This window comes from Xenopus laevis, chromosome 6L (assembly GCF_017654675.1).
Source record: "Xenopus laevis strain J_2021 chromosome 6L, Xenopus_laevis_v10.1, whole genome shotgun sequence".
In the NCBI taxonomy this organism is placed as follows: domain Eukaryota; kingdom Metazoa; phylum Chordata; class Amphibia; order Anura; family Pipidae; genus Xenopus; species Xenopus laevis.
In genome coordinates, this window is record NC_054381.1 from 158082245 (window position 1) to 158108437 (window position 26193).

Consider the following 26193-nt stretch of genomic DNA (forward strand, 5'->3'; position numbering starts at 1 on the left):
GCAGGGAACATGGATCTGCTTCAATCATTCACTTTTTCATTAGAAAAATAATTACCTGAATAAGCAAACGTGGTGCCAACCCACAGGGTAGTGCATCTGCTCAGGCTCTTGGCACAAACAGTTCAATTTAACGGCGAAACAAGTTCCACAGAAAGACAAAGGCAATTAAACCACTGCAGTGATCTGGAGCTAAAACACAGAAACTATTTACTCATTGTCTGGAAAAGGGAGAATCCCAGAATTAGTTCTGTTCAGTCCTTTGCACAAAGGAAGAAATCTGATCAGTATGAACTCGAGCAGCACCGGCCTGCGGGGACCTCTGCCAAACGTTTAGGCACCAAGAAATGCCCTGACCAGATGCACATTTTATTATTATTAACATGTATTTACTGTATATAGCGCCAACATATTGCGTAGCACTGTAACGCAGACTCCCATGAGGAGAGTGGTGATGGATAAGAGAAACACAAGTTACACAGCGTTACAGTCTGCAGCGCCGGCTGGGCTGCCCGTGCAAATAGAACTGAAAGCCTCAGGCACTAGAGAGGAAGTAAAGACCCTCCTTTGTGCTCCATGATTTATATCAGGATTGTCTGACCTGCAGCCTTCAGCTGGAAAACTTACCCAGCATCCTCTGTAGCCACAGGCAAGTCACATCACACAGCACCTTCGGGGGGGGGGGGTAAATTAGATGCTGCCTCACAAAAGAAAACGTCATTCTGAGCTATATTAATTACGAAATCTCAATGATTTTAAAGCTACAGTATTTAGGAATATAAGCACTAATATCCTTTGTGGCTGCCCACACTGCTGGTTCTGACTACATGAACCAGTGAAGCCAGTAGCAGAAGTCATCTCTCCTTTAGACAAAACTCCAATATGAAGAAGGTGCTTTGCTATTGGCAAAAAGAATCTCAGACAGGTACAAAGCATTGTGGGAATTGGGAGTCTTGGCTGGAGGATTGCCAATAACTGCTGCATTGTTTGCAATGATACACGTAGTCAGGACCAGCCGTGCATGGAATAAACAGCGATGTATCCTACTCATAAGTCTGACATATCTCATCAGTAAGTACTATGTTGCCAATCACAACTGCTAGCATCTTTAACACCTGAGCGAAGACAAAGACAAATGTCTGATGTAACTGGACACTACAGATATGGGATCCGTTATCTGGAAACCAGTTATGCAGAAACTTCCGAATACGGAAAGGCCGCCTCCAATAAACGCCACTATAATCAAATAATACAAATTTTTAAAAATTATTTCCTTTTTCTCTGTATGAGCATTCTGGATAACAGGTCACATACCTGTACTAGCAAATGAACACTCAGCTTGTGGGTACAGGTATGGGACCTGCAGAATACTCAGGAGTCAGGACTTCGGCCTTTGGATAAAGGGTCTTCCCATAATATGAATCTTTATACCTTAAATCTACTAGAAAATCATATAAACATGAAATAAAGCCAATAGTCTGGTTTTGCTTCCAATAAGGATTAATTATATCTTAGTTGGGATCAAGTACAAGCGACTTGTTTTATTATTACACAGAAAAAGGAAATAATGTTTACAAAATTCAATTATTTTGGATAAAATGGAGTCTATGGGAGATGCCCTTTTCGTAATTCAGAGCTTTCTGGATAATGGGTTTCCGGATAACATATTGCATACCTGTATCGAATAATAATAATGGGATGTCAATTCAGTTGCCGTACAGTTTTTGGTGAACTGTAAATCCCCCAACTATATGGGAGTAAAATATATAGGTAAGATGGCCCACACCCTAAAAATAAAGTATGAGGTGCTAATCCATAGGTGACTCCCCATGAGGGTCACCAAACATGTATACAAAAGAACAAGAACGGATTGCAGACTCAATTTTAAAATTCAAAAAATGTAAATAATATTTATTACAGAAAAAAAAAAAAAAGGGTAACAAATTTCAAAAATAATAAGTAAGCCCAACACATTTCGACCATAGTGGTCTTCTTCAGGGGCACAAATAAAATAAATAAAACAAATAATAAATAATCAAGAAAGGCAGGCATGATGTCACAAAAGGGGCGGGGCAAGCAGGTGCACGGCTATAAAAGCGGAAGCCGGTGGCTGGTGGGGAGAGCAGGAAGAATCGCTCAGCTTTTCAATCGTCTTCACTATTTATTTTATATAGTTTTTATACAGTTTTTTTTAATGATTTAGTTTCTTCTTCTTCTGACTCTTTCCAGCTTTCAAATGGGGGGGGTCACTGACCCAGTGTAAATACAAATGCCCTGTAAGGCTACAGATGTATTGTTATTACTCCTCTCTCTATTCAGGCCTCTCCTATTCATAATCCAGTCTCTCACTCAAATCAGTGCATGGTTGCTAGGGGAATTAGGACCCTAGCAACCAGATTACTGAAATTACAAACTGGAGAGCTGCTGAATAAAAAGCTAAATAAGTCAAAAACCACAAATAACAAAAAATTAAAGCAAATTGTCTCAGGATATCCCTCTGTACATCATGAACAACTCCTTTAAGAGGCACATTGTTCAGCGGAGGCTGCTGGGAGTTGTAATCCAACAGAATGGCATTTAATAGAGGGGCATACATACATAAACACACATACAAATACATACACAGACAGAAACACTAGTAAGAGATAAGAGCCAGACAGTGAAGATAGAGACACGTGTAATGGACAGACAGAGGTACAGGTTCCAGATGTTGCTGAACTACAAGTCCCAGAAGGCAAAGCGCAGAGGCGGCCGGGAGCTGCAGTGGAAGTGGGGCTAGAGGGGAACATACAAGTTGGGGGAACAGACATGATGTGAATGGCTCGGAGCCCGGTGCTTGGGCTGTTACTGCCGCTGTCAGTCACATAAACGACTCACCTCCTTTCTGGTACCGGCTGTTCAGTCCCCAATAGTCGCGTTATCCTCCTTCCCAGGAATGCCGTCACCGGAGCTGCCGCCTCCTACAGGAATCGCTTCCGCGCAGCGCGCTCTCTTCCTGCTGGCTTCCCCTCAGCGATATCCCGTTACTGCCCGCGCGCTCCCGCCGCCCACACTCTCAATCCTGTCAGCTCCTGGGCGCGCCCCTCTGCCACTAACCCCTCCTCATCCCTCACTCACGGGCACGAGCTGGCTCCCTCTCCCGCTCCGCCTACCTACTTATAGCTCCTCTTCCATTGGATGATTCCACTTAAAGCCTTCCCCTCCTTGGGATACCAAGGCTATGCAATGCGAGACACGCCCCTTTCACTATAAGCCCAGCCCCCTTTCGATGTTTTATTGTCATTGCTTCAAATAGAAACGCCCACTGCCATACAACCACGCCCTCAATGGAAATCTTTTCCTTCGGGCGCTTCCCGCCTCCCGTTATTGGCGCTGACGTCACCAGGGATCTGTCTCCCGCTTCCCACTGCGCATTTCCTGATCAAGATGGCGGGCTCGTCGAGAATGAGGCGCAGAAAGAGCCAGTTATGTGGAACAATTATTCATACGAGTTGTGCGTGTCAACTGAGCCCCCAAAACTCATGGCTTCTTATGGTGTTTAATAGTGTAATTCTGTCCTCTCAGTCATTTTGCTTTTCTGAGGTAAAAATAGCTGATTATCTGTGATAAACCACATGAAAATATGCGACTATTAAAGGGAAAGTTTGCCTTTAAAAAACTTGTAAGGACATTTTCATTTTCCCTTTATTTTTTTAATGAAATCAACAGAGTTTAGTTTAAATAGCAAATGATGGACAGAGTCTGGCCCTTAACCCTCTATACCCATTTATTAACCCTGATGTGGTGCTTTACACATAAACAACACTGAGGGGCAGTTTTAGGGTCAGACAGAGAGAGGACTTGCCCAGATAACCACCACTCCCAGTTTCCCTTCAAAAGCCATTGATATTACAGCAATAACCTTCAATACCAACTTTGCTTCGACGGGGACAAGGAAGATTCTTGTCAGTAGCCCTTTGCTAGAGAAGGCAATGGTCCAGTTCTTGATGACCAGATCTTGTCCATTTGTATTCTACTCCATGGGGCAGAGACACACAGGGCCGCCATTAGAAATCACGGCCCCCTGTGCCCACCAGTTACAAGACCACACAAACATCAGCCCTAAAAACACACAAGTTAGAAAAGTCATTGATGGTCAGGGCTCCCTATAAATTAAAAAACAAAACTATGGGCCCCACATAAAAGTTTTTTAAAAATGTTGGTGCCAAGGCCCGTCTTACCAGGTAAAAAAAACATTGGGGCCCCAGAGATTTAAAAAAAAAAACAAAAAAAACCATTGGCGGCAGGAGTCTATGGAGTATTAAAATAATACACTGATGGCTAGGGGTTAGTGATGTGCGGGTCAGGGTTTCCCTGACACGACCCTAACCCGCTCTGCTACGACCCACGCCACGGGGGTCCTTTTATAGACCCGCGCCAACCCGCCAATTACGTCACAATGATGTCACAAAAGGGGCAGGGCGAGCAGACGCGAGACTATAAAACCTGAAGTCGGCATGTAAAGGTGGTAACCAGCACCCGCCACCCATGAGGAGCACTGCAAGGTCAACCCGAACCTGCCCACGGGTATCGGGTCGGCCCGCTCATCACTACTAGGGGTTTAAAAAAAATTTAAAAAACACATTGGTGTTCAGTAGATCTAAACTCATGGCTTCGGGGCTTGAAGTTCGGCTCTTTTCCTGACTTCGGGTCATTTCTCGGCTTCGGGACTTCAAGTTCGGCTCTTTTCGTGACTTTGGGTCTTTTCAGGGCTTCCAAGTTCAGCAGTGGCCGAGGTGGAGATTTGTCGCCTGCAAATTTTTTTTATGAGCGACTGCTGGCGACAGATCACCTGAAAATCGAAATCACAGGCGATACCTATTATTGGCAATGGAGAGGCATTTTCAGGATATTTGTCGGCAGCAGCCACTTATAAAAAATCGCAGGAGACAAATTTTCCTGTCAGCCACTGCCCTTAAAGGAGTGGTTCACCGTTATGTTGACTTTTAGTATGTTCTATAATGGTTAATTCTAAGCAATTGACCTTCATTATTTCTTTTGTATAGTTTTTGTATATTTTTCTTCTGTCTGTTTCCAGCTTTGAAATGGGGGTCACTGACCCCCATCTAAAAATCAAATGCTCTGTAAGGCTACAAATGATTGTTTTACTTGTCTTTCTATTCAGGCCTCTCCTATTCATATTTCAGTCTCATTCAAATCCATGCATGGTTGCTAGGGTAAAATTGGACCCTAGCAACCAGATGTCTGAAATTGAAAACTGGAGAGCTGCTGAATAAAAAGCTAAATAATTTAAAAAAAAAACATAAATAATAAAAAATGAAAACCAATTGGAAATTGTCTCAGAATATCACTCTCTATATCAGTGATCGCTTATAATTAACTTGCTGCTCTAAGTGGCTTATTTTCGAATTCCAGGCAAGTTTTTGGTTGCAGTTGTAATGCTAAATAGCGCCTCCTGTAGGCTGCCAGTACACATATGGGCTACCAAATAGCCATTCACAGCCTTTTTTTGGCATCCCTATGGACTTTTTTTACATAGTTTTGTTGCTCCCTAGCTGTTTTTTTTTTTTTTTTTATTTGATTGTTGCACACAGGTAAAAAAAGGTAGGGGACCCTGATCTACATCATACTGAATGTTAATTTAAAGGTGAACAAACCCTTTAAGTTACGTAGCAGAAGGAGGTGCAACAATAGCCCTATGGCATAAGAGAAGAACTCTTCAGGGTTTAGTTGTCCTTTAATTGCTGATTCACAATGAAACTGGGCTTCCCTGACTTGGGAACTGTCCTGTTATTATAACCTGATGTCACTGTGAGTTGGAGGTTTCCCTTCTGCTTTCTGATTTTACACATCACAAGCAAGGTGACAAAAGGAGCATAGTAGCCGAGGTTGAGCTATGAGTCTGGTTTATGCTGCCCTAGTACAGACTTGTTTTCTGGAGCATGACCTTCTCTGCCCCCATCTTATTTGTCCAAATGGCTATTTAGAAGGCCCCACACACAGACTAACAAATAATTCAAAAATATAAAAAAGAAAAAATGAAGGCCAAGTGAAAAGTTGCTTGGGATTGGCTATTGTGTAACATACTAAAATTTAACTTAAAGGTGAACCACCCCTTTAATTGTATTTAGGGTTGCCACCTGGCCCGGTATTTTACCGGCCTGGCCGGTAAAAATGATGGCTGATCTCAATGATAAATATATAGGAAGGCCGGTATTTTTTTTTGTGTTTGTATGAACTGGGTTAAAGGGGAAGTACATTGAATACAGAATTTCTGAATAATAGAAACCTCGTATCATAGGGCTTTTCATGTCGAATAAAGCTGGGCTCTCAGCTTTTGGCCAGTACAGGTATGGGACCTGTGGTTGTCAGGATAATGGATCTTTCTGTAATTTTTCCCACCAATAAGGATTAATTATATCTTAGTTGGGATCAAGTACAATCTACTGTTTTATTATTACACAGAAAAAGGTATTTAGGAGTAATAAAAAGTAGCAATAAGAATAGATTTGTAGCTTTACAGAGCATTTGTTTTTTAGACTGGGTCAGTAAACCCCATTTGAAAGAGTCCAAAAAAGGCAAATAATTAAAAAAATAAATAATGCAGACCAGTTGAAACACTGCTTAGAATTGGCCTTTTTTAAAATATGCTAAAAATAAACCACCCCTTTTATTCCACAACTGCATTGCCCTTCTATAACACTTCCAGGAAATATAAATTGGCACATGCACATCATAAGGGTCAGGGTTTACAGGCAGATTCAAGGAGATTACTCTCCTGGCCACTAATCTCCTCTTCTTTGGGCGACTAATCTCCCCGAACTGCCTTCCTTCCGGCTAAAATTAAAATGTATCAGGGTAGGTTGTGTGGCTTATCATGTCATAGTGGTGAGTTATGAAATGTCTGTAGACATGCTTTTAATAGTATTCACTAGGGTTACCACCTTTTTGTAATTTAGTTACTGGTGGGTGGGGGGCGGATGTGATGTCAAAATGGGCGGGACTATGACATAAAAAGAGGCGGGCAACGGTGCAGAGCTGTGTGACATCGAAAAAGGCTGGGGCTATGACAAAAAGGGGCGGGCTGCGGCGCGGACCTGTGAAGAAAGAGGACAAAAGCTAAGTTTTACAAGGGATTGGGGGCGGGCCGAGAGGGTCTTTTTAAGGGTATTACAAATTTACCGGCAGCTACATTGCCGGTAAATTTGTAAAACCGGCCCCGGCCTTGGCAGGTGTTTTACCGGCTAGGCCGGTAAAATACCGGCCAGGTGGCAACCCTAGTATTCACTCACCCCCTCCTTGCCTGTAAGGGACCATACCATATAAGAACCATTTAAAGAATAACTAAAGCTTAACTTAACCACAGCCCTTTAGCAGTAAAGATCTGTGTCTCCAAAGATGCCCCAGTAGCTCCCCATCGTCTTTTCTGCTGATTCACTGAACATGCTCTGTGCTGCTGTCACTTACTGAGCTTAGGAACCCACCCAGCAGCTCAAAAACCAGCACAGTTTGCACCAGAATTTAATAATCCTCCCTGCAGCTTCAGCTTATGTGATAGACAAACAATTTTCTGCTTGATGATTTGTGACAAGCCCTAAGCTTAGCTTCTTATCAGCTGCTCATAGCCCACTGAGCATGTGCAGTGCCACAGACACTCCTAACAAAATCTAAGATGGGAAGCTCCTGTGACAAATTTGAAGGCCTGGATCATTTCTACTATAGAGAGGCTGAACCTATAGGCCAGCTCAATTTATAAAACATGGAATTTCTAGTGATACTTCATTTTTAGGGTTCAGTTCTCCTGTAAATATCATCTTCAGCTTCTGCAGTCGGGGATGGAATGAGGGTAACTTTATTGGTAAGAAGGCTTACCAATAAAGTCGCTAGGGCAGTCGCTAGAACCTAGCGGCTAGGGTTGCCACCTGCCCGGTATTAGGCTTGGCCAGTAAAAATTTTGCTTGATGCCAATGTTATTTATAGGAAAAAAACATAAAATATAGGATGGCCCATATTTTTTTCCAGAAAAGGTGGCAACCCTACTGGTGGCCTAGGGGTGCCGAAGAAGGAAATCTGGGCCTATTTGGGGGTGATGGCTAAGGCCCTACCTATGGGCATAAATATGCAAGAGAGCATGGGGTGTGCATGTACTGAGCATGTGGCAATTGTGTGAGAGAAAGGCGGCACTTGGTAATAATCTGGCACTGCCCCATAAACAAGGTGAAAAGTAAAAAATCCAGAAAACTGTCCAAAACCCTTCCCTTGTATCCACTGGCTGACTCATCCCTGTGTCCCTGAGAACTTTCACTGTGTCCTTATATTCACTTTAATAAACACAGAATAATGTACATGAGCAGAATAGGGAGGGGACGCACAAACACACACACAATAGCCTGCGAGTAACACAATTACAGCAATAATCTTTCCCTTATCCTTTACTCCTTCCTGCGTTATACTGATAATTCTATTTCCCCAAAGGTAGGATTGGATTTTATTCATAGGACTTTTATCAATGGACTTTTCAGGACGCGGCTGATTTCATTTGGCTCCCAGTAATGTATTTATATAGAGCATTTCCCAAAACAACAGGAGTTTGTCTTGTTGCTAGTATCCCAGGGGGGGCCGGGGGCGTATGAAAGCAGGAGATTTGCTTGTGATCATTACTTATTGAGAAAGCCTGTTAGTGCGTTCACTAGGGGCTGGAAGTGCAAGCTCAGCGCCGCTTAATGTGCCGACTCAGCACAACCCCCTCTACCTGGTACAACATTCAGGAAATCTGGATATTCAAGACTGGCCATGCCAATTAAAGGCGAAACATAGTCTATTTAAATGTAGGCATTCCTTCACCTTATGTCTATAAATGTTGAGTAATAGATTGGTATGGGACCTTGTACATATTGATGCTTATTCCTTTAGATATTTCCTTTAATTCATGTATGAGGGAGCAGCACCGTTATTAGGAAAATAGTACAATGCACTTTAAGGGTTTGGCATCTCCTGTTTTAGGCAATCTGTGCATCTGTACCCAATTTGCAAAATTAGTATGTGCTAAATAGATTTATAGCTCATGGACTACCCAACAGACTCCTTATAGACCAGCCATTAGTTTGTCATACAAATCTGTTACTTGGTGCAACTTTGATGTAACTATAAGAAAGTATCTCCTGCGGAGTCTGCTTCGTCTATAGTAAAGAATCAGGGATGCATCAGATTGGAAGGGATAAGTTGAATGGGAAGTAGGTGGGCACCAAGTAGAGAGAGCCATTCTCCCAGTCCCATCAAAGATTTTTTCATTGGGGGGGGGACCAGCATACACCACTGAACATTGCTATAGGCCTCGCCATTTTCAGAACTAGTAAACGACCTGCAACCGCTTTATCTGCAACTAGATCCACAACCCGCTGACCACCATTCAACAGGAAGTGTTGTTGCTTTAAACTGGACATTACCTCATCGTAAATGGGTGGGGGCAGAAAAAAGGTTTAAATTTAGATAATGTGACATAAGATAAGAAATATAGATGAGACCTGTAACCCACAGACCTGCATCTATACCCGCACCTGAGAATCCTACCTTTAGCACAAAGTTTGCCAAATATTTTCAACTTCATTAATAATTAAAGCCATCCCTGTAGATACGACTGACGGCATTGACATGGAACCTGCATAAATAATGAACACATTGCAGTAGCCATACTCAAATACTATAAAGCAGCATGGATCCGCGCTCATTGACTATAAATCATAAATTAAACTCCATATCATGCAATATTTATGGAAAACTAATGTCCGGAGGGCTCATTTATTCTCGCTGTTGCTGCTACTGTATGTAGTGCCAGTTTCTAAATGCTATATATATATATATATATATATATATATATATATATATATATATATATATATATATACATACATTATATATATAAAACATTCATGAGTCTAACTAATTTTCTTAACAGTACTTGCTCAATGAGTAACTTATTGCAGGGTTATTGAAAAAAGAAATTCTTTCAATTGAGGTTCGACTTTGCCTTTCCAGCGCCACATTAGCGCATACCAAGGTTACAGGCTTGTTTTAATGATTGCCACTGTTTCTCTAAAAAGACAGTATCTTGTATGCGCCCCCTTAAACCCCACTTAGGCTGTCGTTCATGAAAGCTCGGCAGGTAGCTGAAGGTGTCACGTCAATGTGATATGAATTGGTTGCAGGTAGTAGGAAGGCATTAGGTACTATGTAAAAGGATGGCAGGATATTTTTAATAATATGCGCAATTCCTTTGATACCCACAAAGTGTTTCAGGCAAAAAGTCCCCAATTCCTTGGCCGTGCAGTCAGTCTGAGGGAAACCCGTCTGGGTACCTAAAAAAAGGTGTGGGCTTGATCCCTGCCATTCACCCTTGTGGTTCTTCCAGCTTTTTTAGTTTTTTGCGAAGATTCTGTGTCGTAGTTACATCAAATGTGACATCTCTTCCGGTTTTGCATGTCCCCTGGGGAGGAAGGTTAGTTGGCCTATTGTGGGTTGGGTAGCAGGAATATGTGGGTCAGGTTGCGGGTCGGTTAGGGGTTTCAAAAATTGGACCTGCTCAGGACTCTACCCCCAGCCATATTCCCTCTCATCATTTATATTTATATATATATATAGTCAAATACAAGAGTCCTCTGCACTCAACCCATTATCAATATATTTAAGACAGCGACATTTTGTGCTACTGCTACTGAAAAATGCCTTACCCTTTAAACAAAACAGGGATTGTTTGTCCATATATTGCAATATATTTAAGCTGAACAACTACGACAAAGTCATCCCATATCTGGCCAGTCCTATGCTCAATTTTATCTGATTCATTAAGAATTCTATTGCTTCATTATACATTTTACAAAGGGACTAGGTTTTACCTGCAACTTACTAGCTGCTTTGACGTAGTTGGCCAGCTTAAATATATTGCAATATATGGACAAACAATCCCTGTTTTGTTTAAAGGGTAAGGCATTTTTTAGTAGCACTATGCACAAAATGTCGCTGTCTTAAATATATTGATAATGGGTTGAGTGCAGAGGAATCTTGTATTTGACTATATGTATTTTGTGGTCACAGCCTCATTGCACCCCCGCCTAATGGTTTTAAAAAATAGTGGTGAGCACAACTTTCCCTTGTTTGTTATAGTTTATACAGGAGCAGTGACCAGCTCTATGTTGTAGCTCCCACCCCCTCCAACTATAGTCAGGTGATCCCACTGGTGTCTAATAAAAGGGCAACCAAGTTTGGGAGGTTTACTTTGAAAGCAGCGAGTAAGTTGCAGGTAAAACTTAGTCCCTTTGTAAAATGTATAATGAAGCAAAAGAAATCTTAATGAATCAGATGAAAATTAAGCGTAGGACTGGCCAGATATGGGATGACTGTGATGTAGTTGTTCAGCTTAAATATTTTGCAATATATGGACAAACAATCCCTGTTTTGTTTAAAGGGTAAGGCATTTTTTAGTAGCAGTATGCACAAAATGTCTCTGTCTTAAATATATTGATAATGGGTTGAGTGCAGAGGACTCTTGTATTTGTCTATATGTATTTTGTGGTCACAGCCTCATTGCACCCCCGCCTAATGGTTTTAAAAAATAGTGGTGAGCACAACTTTCCCTTGTTTGTTATATATATATATATATATATGTATAATCAAAATTAGCAGTACAGATGTGTATGTGTGTCTTTTTATTTAAAAAAAATCTAGCAGAAATCAGCTCTTTTCCAGGTCTATCAATAATACATTGTTTCAGGAGTCAGAACTAGGGGTTCATAAAATATAAACAGCCACGCAGACACAGCTTTCCATAGCAATTACATTTACAAATAACAAAATATATAGTGAGAGGTTGCTTACTATTTGGCAAGTGGAACACTTTAAATTTACTCCTCCCCCCTCCCTGCCTTACTATCAGCATTCCAATGTGCAGTGGGGTGCAAACTGGGTCCTGTCCTCTCCACACCTGTACGACACTAATAAGCCAACAAATTACATCTCCCTTAGCATGTATGGGGGTGCTGAGTCTTAGAAGAAACTAACAAAAAACTTCTTGCTTTTGGTACAATGGATACACAAACTTAATTGCCCGACCCTGCCATCTAGTGTCTATATGGAAGAAATGCAAGCTTGTCTCAAGCTCCTCATCCTCGTTTATTTATATAGCACCAGCATATTACACATCGCTTTCAATTAACAACAATGGTGTAACTATAGAGTAGGGGTCAGCAAACGTTGCTATCAAAAGAGCCATTTTGCCCCCTCTTCCACTAAAGAAAAATAGTCTGGAGCCGCAAAACATAATACAGTTTATAAACTTTTTAAAGTTTTAACCTTTTTTTTTAATTTTAACTGTTACAACAACAGAATATAACAGCAGGTGCGAGGGCTGTATAGATGACGTGACAGGCAAAGCCGCAAGATCAAGTCGCAGCAAGCAGGATGAAGAGCCGCATGAGGCTCCGGAGCCGTGGGTTGCCTACCCCTGCTATAGAGGAAGCAGTCAATGGGGGGCCCGGACTGTGGAGTCGGTTTCCTCTATAGTGTTAAACTCCTCCCCTTTGACCAACAGAGTGGGAGAGGCCATGCACATTAAACCCCTTTAAATTTTTTTCGACTGGGGAGCCCGGCTCGATCTTGTTTCAACGCTGATTAACAAGCAGGGGTCTCGCAGTAATTTAAAGGGATATTGTCACGGGAAAACATGTTTTTTTAAAAACGCATCAGTTAATAGTGCTGCTTCAGCAGAATTTTGCACCGAAATCCATTATTCAAAAAAGCAAACAGATTTTTTTTATATTCAAATTTGAAATCTGACATGGGGCTGGACATATTGTCAGTTTACCTGCTGCCCCCAGTCATGTGACTTGTGCTCTGATAAACTTCAGTCACACTTTACTGCTGTACTGAAAGTTGCAGTGATACAACCCCCTCTCCCCCCCCCCCAGCCTAACAAAAGAACAATGGGAAGGTAACCAGATAGCAGCTCCCTAACACAAGATAACAGCTGCCTGGTAGATCTAAGAACAACACTCAATTGTAAAATCCAGGTCCCACTAAGACACATTCAGTTACATTAAAGGAACAGTTCAGTGTGAAAATAAAAACTGTGTAATAAAAAATGTTTCCCCTTCCCACCTCTAATTTGGTACGGTATTCGGCCGAATTTTTCGCAAAGTATTTGGGGGTTCGGCCGAATCCAAAAAAGTGGATTTGGTGCATCCCTAACCCATATAAATATAATTTTTATGCAACGCACCACTATCTTGTGTAAAATGTACAATTGCACTGGTAAAAGCTGTGTTTTTGCTTCAGAAAGACTCACTGCTATCTTTCTCAACATCACTGAGAAGGACAGAAAACCTTAGGCAATCCCTTACATACACTTACATACTTATTGCAGAGGGTGGAAGACAAGATTGCCTCTGGGCTGTTGTGTTGTGAATATTGGTCCAATATAGATCTTCTGATGAAGGTGATTAACCATGAAACCTCTGAAGAGTGAGTCAATAAAACTCAATGAAACTGATCCTTGAGAACTTCCGGAGATTGGGTTCGGATCATCACAGTAGTAAAAGACTTTTAGGGTAGAGCTCCACGAGCATTTTTGGTCCGATCGATATCCGCTGACAAAAGAAAAAACCTCACAAACTCGACCTTTGATAAATAACTCCCTCGAAATGAGAATGCTTTTTGGCAAAGGCACACCTGAGATGGAATAAAATCTCCATATCATTTTAATTGTGAGCTCTTGGACCCCCTCAGATTAGATCCCTGGACTGCATTAATATACCCTTTGTACAATAGACAGCTGTACTTTTCCAATTCATTCATTGAGATGAACTGAGTGTAATGCTAATAATTAAGCAAGGTTGGCCATCCACCTAGTTAGGTGTAACACTCCATCACAGTCAGTTTAAAGGGATTTTGTTATGGAAAAACATATTTAAAACAAAATAGTTCTGCTCCGGCAGAATTCTGCACTGAAATACACTTTTCAAAAGAGCAAATCTTGCTTAAAGGGGTTGTTCGCCTTTGAGTTAACTTTTAGTATGATGTACAGAGTAATATTCAGTACAAATGGTTTTTATTATTTGTAGTTTTTGACTTATTTAACTTTTTATTCAGCAGTTTTGCATTTTCAGCAGTATGGTTGCTAGGGTCCTGATTACCCTAGCAACAAAGCACTTGAGCATTTGAATAAGAGTCTGGAATATGAATAGGAGAGGCCTGAATAGAAAGATGAGTAATAAAAATAGCAATAACAATACATTTGTAGCCTTACAGAGCATTTGTTTTTTTTAGATGGGGTCAGTGACCCCTATTTGAAAGCTAGATAATCAGAAGAAGGCAAATAATTAAAACATGATTTAAATAAATAATAAAAACCAACTGAAAAGTTGCTTAGAATTTGCCATTCTTTTACATACTAAAAGTCAACTTAAAGATGATCCACCTCTGTGACTGTCCCTCCAAAAGTATAGCCACTGATATTAACCATTCAGCCATGTTTGAGCAACACCATAATTCATTCCACCCAATACAAATTAAGAGGTCAGTAACAAAGTCTCAATTCAGTAGAGTAAATAGAATAGTGTCTGATGACAGTGCATTAGAAACCCGACTAAACCAAATGCAAACAAAATTTGAAGAGAGAGGATATCCGGTGGGACTTTTAAAGAAACAACGTTTAGATGTACAGAATGACAGTAAAATTCAAAAAAACCTAAAAAAACAGAAAGATAGAATTCCATTTGTATCTTGCTATAGCACAGTAAGTACCCAGGTAGAAAAGGCCATAAAAAAACACTGGTCAATATTGGGGGAAGATTTACCTAATGTCAATTATTTTAAGCATCCCCCAATTATTTCTTATAAAAAAATCAAAAATAATTGGGTCAATGGCCATACGAGCCGATGTAGGAGGGGCCCGTTCTGAAGAGCGACAACTGCGTCCCAGAAAAAATGGAACATTTCCATGCCTGGGATGTAGTTGCTGTTCAAACTGTCAGAAGGGAGAGGTGCTATACCACCCGAGGAAAGGCACAGCTATTAAAATAAATGGTTTCTATACATGTGAAAGTACGAAAGCGCAAAAGAACGTATAAGAGAACACAAGTCCGCTATTAATACAAAAAAGAGTGATCAAGCAGTTGCAAATCATTTCCTTGTTGCAGGCCATGGGGTATCAAATAATAGATAGCGTACCTAAATTACGGAGAGGAGGAGATCGAGTAAAATTATTACTTAAAAAAGAAGCTAGATGGATTATAAAATTGGAAACATTAGCTCCCCATGGCCTCAACAGGGAATATGATTTAAGTAAGATTTATCGTTCATTTTTTTTTTAACAAGTATTTTTAATCTGTACATTGATGGAGAATGTTTTATTCATGTGTATCTCTTGTATTTTTACAGTTTAATTTTTTCACGAGAAAACATATGGACACTATGGAAAAGGATATTGCACTAAGGTAGATAGAATGTATCCACATGTAATTTTGATATATTGAAATTGAGACAATGTTGCAGACTGCATATGTGACACCAATAGGGGGCACTGTGATGTAGTGTATAAATGATTGTGCACAGGTGTTGCTGAGGTGGCTTGATAAAAGACCGATGGCGGTCTGAAACGTTGCCGGATTGTTTGGGGTCAGAGCCCATGGCTTAATAAAGGCTTTTTAAAGAAAAAGAGAATCGTGAGTGGTGCTGTCCATGATACAAGTATTTGGCAAACACGTTTTGAGTGGAAACTGTTGGACTTGCATCAGCGTGAAACAGCTTGAAAGGCACAGGTGCTGACTGGATCACTTTGTGAGCAACACCAACCACATCATATTTCCCACCAGTGCCAGCACCTCCAGCTCAACCAGTCAGACTCCTTGCATTTTTAATCATACATTTAATACTGGAACCAGCGTGAGAATTTTGTTAATACAACATGTGGTGCTCCCTCTCCTTAACAGTACCCCCAACCAAATCTCATTCCCCATTTTCCCTTCCTTTGCCCAGTACTTTATCTAATCTGTCTTCCACTGAATCTTTTACTGAACCCTCCCCCCTAACACCTAGTTTAAAATCTCCTCCAACCTTCTAGCCATCTTCTCCCCCAAAACAGCTGCAACATCATCATTAAGTTGCAGCCCATACCTAGCAAAGAGCCTGTAGCCTATTGAGCAATCAGCCCAGTTCCCCAAAACCCTCTCCCCTACCAATCTCTCAGCCACGTTTTAATCTCCCTAAACTTCCGCTGTCTTCTTAGCATTGCTCGTGGAAGCTCGAGGAAGCAGCAGACAGTTCCACCACATGCCGAACCCTAGCACCAGGCAAGCAGCAGACTGTTCCACCACATGCAGAACCCTAGCACCAGGCAAGCAGCAGACTGTTCCACCACATGCAGAACCCTAGCACCAGGCAAGCAGCAGACTGTTCCACCACATGCAGAACCCTAGCACCAGGCAAGCAGCAAACTGTTCCACCACATGCCGAACCCTAGCACCAGGCAAGCAGCAGACTGTTCCACCACATGCAGAACCTTAGCATCAGGCAAGCAGCAGACTGTTCCGCCACATGCAGAACCTTAGCATCAGGCAAGCAGCAGACTGTTCCGCCACATGCAGAACCTTAGCATCAGGCAAGCAGCAGACTGTTCCACCACATGCCGAACCCTAGCACCAGGCAAGAAGCAGACTGTTCTACCACATGCTGAACCCTAGCACCAGGCAAGCAGCAGACTGTTCCACCACATGCTGAACCCTACCACCAGGCATGCAGCAGACTGTTCCACCACATGCTGAACCCTAGAACCAGGCAAGCAGCAGACTGTTCCACCACATGCTGAACCCTAGCACCAGGCAAGCAGCAGACTGTTCCACCACATGCTGAACCCTACCACCAGGCAAGCAGCAGACTGTTCCACCACATGCTGAACCCTAGCACCAGGCAAGCAGCAGACTGTTCGGCATGCAGGGTCCGTGCGGCAGATTACTCTATCCACCTTTCTAATAATTGAATCCCCAATAACTATAAACTGCCTTACCTTCCTCGTACTCCCCCCCCCACCCGTATTAGAGACGCTGCCCACAGGGTGCTCTGAGAGTCAGTCTGCTCCATATATGCTAGTTCAGAGCTGTCCCCCCAGCTCATTGAATAGTGCTCCAAATCATGTTACTGCTTCTGGTAAAGAAAAAAAAAAAGCAACAAACAATAAAATACACTTTAATAAATATTTTATTTAAAGTTTTACATTAAAGAAAAAACAAAAACTTAATTACAAAGAGAAACAGGAAGGCTAATAGTACAGCGGGCACAAAGCTGAACATGCCAATTTCTTCTGACTTCAGTGGCACGTGGGTAATGCCACTAATACAGGTGGTTCTCAGAAAAGAACTCTAATTGGCAAGTACCACTGGTGCCACCCCTTCTTCTCCGACTAAAATCTGGCAGTGCCATAAATTGGTCATATAATTTTTGAGCATGGACCAACTATGCCTTATTCCCGTGTTCCTCAGCTGAGTTTTAGCAATTCAGCTTTTGTCTAGGAAAATGCTCATTTCAAAATGCTCATGACATCATCATCATCCCTACATACTATATGCTGTATTCTGGGACATTTTCTTTAAAGTAGCCATGGCCTCCTCTTGTTGATACTTAAGTCTGTTATTTGCTTCTTGGAGCTGCCGAAGCATCAGACTATTTTGTCTAAATTCCTCTTTATCATTTTCTATTTGTCTGTTCATTTCACTGATCATTTCCTCTAGACCGTTGATGTATTTTTCTGTATATTGTATCTCTTCCTTGTTATTTCCGCCAAACATGGCACTTAGGGTCAACTCTCCATTCATTATCTGGCTCCACTTGTCAATGTGAGCAACCGATATGAAAACAAAGATGCTTAAGATGAGCAGAAGTTTCCATGTTCTAGTAAAAGATACGCGGCTGTTTTCTTTTTTCAAGAGATTCGATGGAGAGTCTGTACCAATAGGTTTGTTTTCCAGAATTTTGTGTGGGAGCCTCAAGATCTTATAGTCGGTGCAAGATTCAGATGATTTTTTCGCTTTCGACCCATTTTTTACATTATCCCGTCTTTCCTGGATTCGGACACTTACTCGTAATTTCCTTTTAGTGTTAAGATCATTCATTTTTGAAAATGTTCTTAGAAATTGAAATTAGAATGATAGCAATAGTCTGCTGATGTGTACCTTGCAAGGTTCTTCAGCAGACTGAGCAATGTTTACTCTGAGACAGGTTTCCTTATCAATCACCATTATGACATCATCACAATCACCGTCGGTTACGTTGAAAACAGTTGACCTGAATAAAACACCATTATGACATCATCATCACCGTCGGTTACGTTGAAAACAGTTGACCTGAATAAAACACCATTATGACATCATCAGCAGTGCACAAGGCCATTAAACTTCTATAGACCTTAACAGGCAAACAACTGTAACTTGATTCGGATTTAAAATGTAACTCATTAAATCAGGGGAACTACTCACATTTCCTATTGTTATCTACTTGTTTCTATTTACTCTTCTACCTTAATAAATGGCATCAATAGGAACATTTTTGTGGGTATGTTTGTGAATGACACCTACTATCATTCTAGTGATATATAAAAATTTCAAATTCTTTTTACAGTGGTGTAAATTAACATCTTTTCTCCAGGTGAAATTTCTCTAGTGAATTCTCACCAGTTTACTAAGTGCTCAAGAATCATCTTCAAGTTGTAGCTGGTGAATTGCCAGTACATGTATAAGATCTGTTATCTGGAAACCCGTTATCTGGAATGCTCTGAATTATGGAAAGTCCATCACCTATAGACTCCATTATAATGAAATAATTCCTATTTTTAAAAATTATTTCCTTTTACTCTGTAATAATAAAACAGCAGTTTATTTAATTTTTAAATTCTTTTTTAGTAGACTTAGGGGCAGATTTACTATGATTTGAATTGTAAATTCGAATTGGAATTATGGTCAAAACTGACAATTTCGTATTTAAAAGCCCCAATTCGAAATTTGTATGTATGTTTATTTTTATTTGTATAGCGCTCCTTGAGGGCAAAGCACTGTACAGCAAAACAATAAATTAGTAGTAACAAACAAGGGGTCACTGCATTAATAATAACAATAAGTGGATTATTATAAATACAATTCACATAAATATAAAATATAATTACAATACAGATTAAGTGCTCAGTGTCAAGGAGACCGAAGGATGGAGGTCCCTACCCCGTTGGGCTTACAGTCTAAAAGGAAGGGTAACTTACGGACACAATTCAGAGGGGTATTAAAGCGCTGTAGGTTACAGTGGGTGACACCCACGGGTTCCCAATTCAGGTGTTATCCAGGTGCTTCCAGAGGTAGTCTGAGTTTTGTTTTAAAAACATTGAAGGAGGATACTCTCCAGAGAGATTAAGGAATGGCATTCCAAATATAAGGAGCAGCAAGACAGAAGGGCTTGACACGGGAAACAGCAGTAATAGTGGGGGGTACAACCAAGCGGTTGCTCTGAGAGGAGCGGAGGTTTCAGGCAGGAACATATAGAGAAACAAGAGATGAGATGTAGTTAGGTGCAGAGGAATGAAGGGCTTTGAAGGTTGTGAAGAGGAGTTTATTTTGTTTTATATGAAGCCATGAATTTAAATGTGAGATTTATCACGCTTCGACCCTGGAAACCGTTCTAAATCAAATATTCGCTACCTAAAACCTGACAAGTTCATGTAGAAGTCAATGGCAGAGGACCCTTGAACTATTTGAAGATGTTAATAGTAGTGATGAGCCAATTACTGGCCAAGTTTCACTGCAAAAATGACTCTCCATAGACTCCAATGGGAGAAAAAATTTTGGATGTCCAGGAAAAATTCGACATGCAAAAGTGGGGTTTTTTTCAAAGAAAACTCGTTACGATTCTATTTTTTTCATAAATAACATACCATTCAAATTCTGAATACAATTTAATTATTAGCGTTTAAAACAAATTCTCTTTACTCAAAAATTCGACCTTTGATAAATAACTCCCTTAAAGTATGGAAAACCCCAGGTCCCGAGCATTCTGGGTAACAGGTGCCATATTTGTATAGCGTTAGAGCAGCCACTTTTGCATCTCTTCATATACATCACTTCCTCCGTGCTAATAACCCACATATATGATTTTTTCATGACCAAAATTCTCTATCAAAGTTTCGCCAACTACAGTTATAGGGTTATGGTTGGATGTTGGTAAGACTGGGGAAGTACACACCTACTCTGCTCCTATGGATTCCCTGTCCTGGAACCAGGGGTCCTACAGTGGCAACATTTTGCAGGTTATGGTTGGGTGCAGGTTAGTTTGCGGGATAGGGTCGGTTGCGGGTTGAGTTTTTCCTGACCCGCATATCACTAGAGGCAACCCTAGCCTTGGGTATCAAATCTACTTGGCCCAGTTCTTATCTGGGGCACTTGACAGAATATTGAGCAATAGAGGATTGGGCAAAATTGTGGAGAAGGGGATAGCATGTAGAATGGGAAGAGCCAGGGGATAGACCAGCAACAAGGGGAAAGCATAAGGAATGGGACGACAGGAGGATAATGCATGGGAGAGTATAACAGATGAAATAGAGAGAAAAGGAGCAAATAGAATGGGTAGAGAGAATTGAAGAAGGAAGAGAGCAGCAGAAGAATGGTGAGCAATAAGAGAAGAATAGCAGTGACAGATAAAAAAGAAGCAGAATGCAAGAAGGCACAAGTGCAAAGAAGAAGGAGAGAAGATAGATAAACAGATAACTGAAGAGATGGGGAGAAGATAAGAAAGAATAATGAAGGAAAAAGAGAAAATTGTTTCAAAGAATAACAGAATGGGAGTAGGAAGCGAGGGAAAATAGGAAGTGAAGGAGTGAGGAGAAGTTATATGGATTGAGAAGGGGTGGAGAACATAATGTAAGTGGGTGAATGAGAAAAGCAGAAGGGAAAAGGGACAGATAGTAGAACAGATTTAACAACTAGTTGACTAAGAACCCCTGGGAGACTGCTGCTAAGACCACTCTTCAGTGAACAAGGTCATCCCTGACAACCCAGGTCTTCAAAGATGCCCTTTTGGGACCCAGGAACTTTCTACAGCAAGGATGGCAGGGAACTAGAACACTTCAGAGATAAATGTGGTACAGGCAAGGAGTAGGTTAAAATCGTAGTCAGGGCCAGGCAAGGATCAAGGTCAGGAAACAGGCAGGAGTCAAAAACCGGAACAGCAATCAAACAAGGCTTAGGCAGGAACTGATGACACAGAAGTCAACTTGGGCAAGGAGGAGTAAGAGAGGGAGCTATTTAAAGGGCAAGGGACCAAAAGGAAGGGGCAAGGCATGATTGACAAGGAGGGGGGGGAACCAATGAGAAACACAGTACTAATGTTTACAATCAGAATATAGAGGCAAGAAGATGCAGGCGACCAGCGGAGCCGCTGTGTAGACATGGGGTCAGCCATTTAAGCTGGAAAAAAAAAAGAAAAGGCACCGATTTTTATAGCATATAACAGATAAGCCGTGTTATATCTGTGATCTGCTATGTATCCTGTACCTTTTCTCCAGCTTGAAGAGCTGCCCCCATGGCTACACAGCAGCTTGTTTATATAAACTATAGTAGTACTTATCTGTTATCTACTGTGTATCCTGTGCTTGAATGGCTGCCCCCTGGCTACATAGCAGCTAGTTTATATAAACTATAGGAGTACTTATCTGTTATCTACTGTGTATCCTGTGCTTGAATGGCTGCCCCCTGGCTACATAGCAGCTAGTTTATATAAACTATAGGAGTACTTATCTGTTATCTACTGTGTATCCTGTGCTTGAATGGCTGCCCCCATGGCTACACAGCAGTTTGTTTATATAAACTGTAGTAGTACTTATCTGTTATCTACTGTGTATCCTGTGCTTGAATGGCTGCCCCCTGGCTACATAGCAGCTAGTTTATATAAACTATAGGAGTACTTATCTGTTATCTACTGTGTATCCTGTGCTTGAATGGCTGCCCCCATGGCTACACAGCAGCTTGTTTATATAAACTATAGTAGTACTTATCTGTTATCTACTGTGTATCCTGTGCTTGAATGGCTGCCCCCATGGCTACACTTCAGTTTGTTTATATAAACTATAGTAGTACTTATCTGTTATCTACTGTGTATCCTGTGCTTGAATGGCTGCCCCCATGGCTACACAGCAGCTTGTTTATATAAACTATAGTAGTACTTATCTGTTATCTACTGTGTATCCTGTGCTTGAATGGCTGCCCCCTGGCTACATAGCAGCTTGTTTATATAAACTATAGTAGTACTTATCTGTTATCTACTGTTTATCCTGTGCTTGAATGGCTGCCCCCATGGCTACACAGCAGCTTGTTTATATAAACTATAGTAGTACTTATCTGTTATCTACTGTTTATCCTGTGCTTGAATGGCTGCCCCCATGGCTACACAGCAGCTAGTTTATTTTAACTATAACAGCCAGTGCTCACCTATTCTCCAAGCTCTTCTCATTGACCCTGGGGAGAGTCTCCTTTAAACTGCTGTTTCTAGTTGCTACCCTACACTGTTAATTGTGTTGCCTACCTACCATTACCTGCCTACCATTAATTAGAGATACTGTTCAGGGTAACCATTCCCTCAAACAGAAATAATGAAGTATTACTTGATCTCTAGAACTGCCATTAAATAATAGTGATATATAAAATATAATCTTTATCATTTATTTATATAGTTTGGGGAGATTGTCGCCCCGAAGAAGAGGAGATTTGTCACTGGGGCGACTAATCTCCCCGAATCTACTCGTATGGCCTGACCCTTACCGTGAAGAGGAAAATGATCACTATGTTGTAATATATATAATAGATGATGTGATACCTTTTTATAAGTATAAGTAATTGATTCCAGAGGCTATTGGAATAAAGAGGATTCCAACTTTAAGGGGATATAAACCCAAACATAGAATAAATTTAATTTCCTGCTCCTAGTCAGTTAGGGTTGGTAACACTCTGACATTGGAGGAGAGCTGTGGAGGAAAGGATGGCTTTAGAAGTCATACCCCCATATGTAAATAAAGGGCACTAAGTTTGCCTGGGAGCAGTAACTGATGGCAACCAATTAGATACTTACATTTAAACAGGTGGCTAGTAAATTCTAGGGATGCACCGATTTGATTCGGGATTCAGTAAGGATTTACCTTTTTTTCAGCAGGATTCAGCCCAAATTCTTGTGCCTGGACAGACCGAATTCTGATTTGCATACGCAAATTAAAGGCAGTAAAGGAAATCACAAAACAAGGAAGTAAAATATTTTTTCCCCTCGTTTTGCTTTCGTAATTGTAAATTACGTAGATTTAAATTCATATTTGGTTTGGTATTCGTCCAAACTCCCAAATAGTGGATTTGGTGCATCCCTAGTACATTCTACCTGCTGATAGGGCCGGTCTTACCAACTGCGGGGCCCAATTGGAGCAACTTTGGCGGGGCCCCCCAAATGTAAAGAGCCAATAACATTTTATAGTAGACAATGTATGATGATCTAAATTACAGAAAGATCCGATATCTGGAAAACCACAAGTCCCAATCATTCTGGATATTTTAAATTCTCTGTATTAAAATTTTCCCTAAAACTACTCAATATTTCTCATTGTTTTCTGTCAATGTGAACACTTATTCAGATGACAGTTTACTTTTAAAGTTAGAAAGGTATCAACAATAAACTGCATGAAAAACAACAGTGAGCATAATGCATATTTTAACTTATGACATCAAATTATACATATTTACAGTCATATGAAAAAGTTTGGGAACCCCTCTAAGCCTGCATAATAATTTACTCCAGCTTCAACAAAAAAAGATAACAGTGGTATTTCATTTCCCAGGAACATCTGAGTACTGGGGTGTTTTCTGAACAAAGAGTTTTAGTGAAGCAGTATTCAGTTGTATGAAATTAAATCAAATGTGAAACACTGGCTGTGCAAAAATTTGGGTACCCTTGTAATTTTAGCTTTTATTCAGCAGCTCTCCAGTTTGCTGATTCAGCAATCTGGTTGCTAGGGTCCAAATTACCCTAGCAACCATGAGATGACATAAGAGACTGGAATATGAATAGGTAATAGGGCCTAAATAAAAAGATGAGTAAAAAAATAGCAATAATAATACAGCCTTTAGATGGGGTCAGTGACCCCCATTTGAAAGCTGAAAAGTCAGAAGGCAAATGATTAAAAAACTATAAAAAAAAAGAAAACATTAAGACCAATTGAAAAGTTGCTTAGAAATGGCTATTTAATAACATACTAAAAGTTAACTTGAAGGTGACCACCCCTTTTACTACACAGGGATATTTTTAAGCATACAATAAATACTCCATATAATGGAGTGATTATCTCTTATAAAGACATAGTGGGGGAGGCAGACGTGCACTAAGGGCCACAAGAGGAAGCATGGAGCACTTCTGACTGTGCTCTGCAGTTTGTGCCAGATAAAAAAAATTGCCTGGCAGCAGTTTAAAAGTCAGAATAAAAGAGAGGAGAGAATATGAAAGCAAGGCTTAGCAATTAGGGAAATAGAGAGCCCTAAAACAGTCTGCTTATTTTTTAGTTGCTAGGGGCAGCGAACCCAACAACCAGATAACCAGTCTGGAACTAGGCAGATGAAGAAAGGTATACAATTAAAAACAAAACATACTAAATTAGATTGGAGGAAGCTCAAAATCAGCTCCAGGAGCGGAGTCTGACACCTGTTGAGAGACTCGGAGTCGGAGCTGTTCCTGCAGACTGCAGTCTGTGGAGCATTTGGCACAGTGGGCGGGAAGGGGTGGTTCGGCAACGGTCGCACGTCAGCGACATCACGCTGGCGACGTTGCGTCGGCGCACAACTTCGCGTCAGCGATGTCGCGCTCGGGCCAGACAATTTTAAAAATAAACGGGGGCATACTGGGTTCCAGCTGGAGTGCGGGGCCCCTATTGGCGCGGGGCCCAATTGCGCCCAATCGGCCCAATCGGCCTAAGGCCGGCCCTGCCTGCTGATTAGTTGGTAGGGAATACTACCCTTGGACAAACAGTGCTTTTTATTACATAACCCTATAAACCTGCTGTTTTCTCTAAGGAGAGGAGATTATGTGACGGCCGCATAGTGGTTAGTAGTACATTCTGGTTGGGTTTCTACAAGCCTCTTTAGTACTTACTATACTTCCAAAATCAAGAGATCAGGGCACAGACGTCATACGTAAAAACTCCTTTTGCTTTATTCTGCGATTAGTGGAGAGTGAACAGGGTGCCACTGGGAGCCCATGACTAAGAGGCACTTTTATCAAGGGTCGAAATTCAAATTCAGGTGAGTTTTTTAAAACTCCCATAAATTCGACCAATCAAAATGTATTAATAAAATAGAATTTTTTCCACTCGGACGAATTGAAATGACCCGAGACATCGAATCGAATTTAAAAAATGGGATTCAAGATTTTTCTCTGAAAAAAACTTGAATGTCAGGAAGGCTGCAAACGTCACCAAATTGATCCCTGGACCTCTCCCATTGACTTATACAGTAATTCGGCAGGTTTTAGTTGGCTAATAGTCGAATTCGAGTTCTTAAAGGGCCAGAATATGATAAATCTTGAAATTAGAATTAAAACTCGAATTGAGTTTGGATTACTCACAATTTGAATTTGAGAGTTTGGACCAAAAAAAAAAAATTAGAATTTTCACTTTGACCCTTAAAAAAATCTGCCCCTATTGGGCAGGAAACACATGGGGGGCCCATTTACTTAGCTCGAGTGATGGAATAGATGAAAAAATACTTGGAATTTCGAATGGTCGAATATGGCTACTTCGACCATCGCATAGGCTACTTCGAGTTTCGACTACGACTTCGAATCGAACGATTCGAAAGTAAAAATCTTTCGACTATTCGATAGTTGAAGTACTGTCTCTTTAAAAAATACTTCGACCCCCTAGTTCGCCACCTAAAACCTACCGAGGCCAATGTTAGCCTATGGGGAAGATCCCCATAGGCTTCCTTACAATTTTCTGATCAAAGCAATATCCTTCGATCGATGGATTAAAATCCTTCAAATCGTTCGATTCAAAGGATTTAATCGTTCGATCGACGATTATTCCCTCGATCGTTCCATCATAGGAATAGCGCTAAATCCTTCGACTTCGATAGTCAAAGTCGAAGGATTTAC

The 26193-nt window shown here is 41.0% G+C and overlaps 1 protein-coding gene across 12 annotated transcripts in view; it reads right to left on the minus strand.

Moving 5' to 3' along the window:
• The window catches only part of ptk2.L (protein tyrosine kinase 2 L homeolog), a 215009-nt gene extending 211872 nt beyond the window's left edge, over positions 1 to 3137 (minus strand). For 7 of the 12 annotated variants that reach the window (XM_041565379.1, XM_041565370.1, XM_041565366.1 and 4 more), the window contains exon 1: positions 2875 to 3137. The gene's annotated coding sequence lies outside the window, so the exon portion shown is untranslated. 12 annotated transcript variants of the gene reach the window in all.
• Positions 3138 to 26193: the final 23056 nt, after the last annotated feature.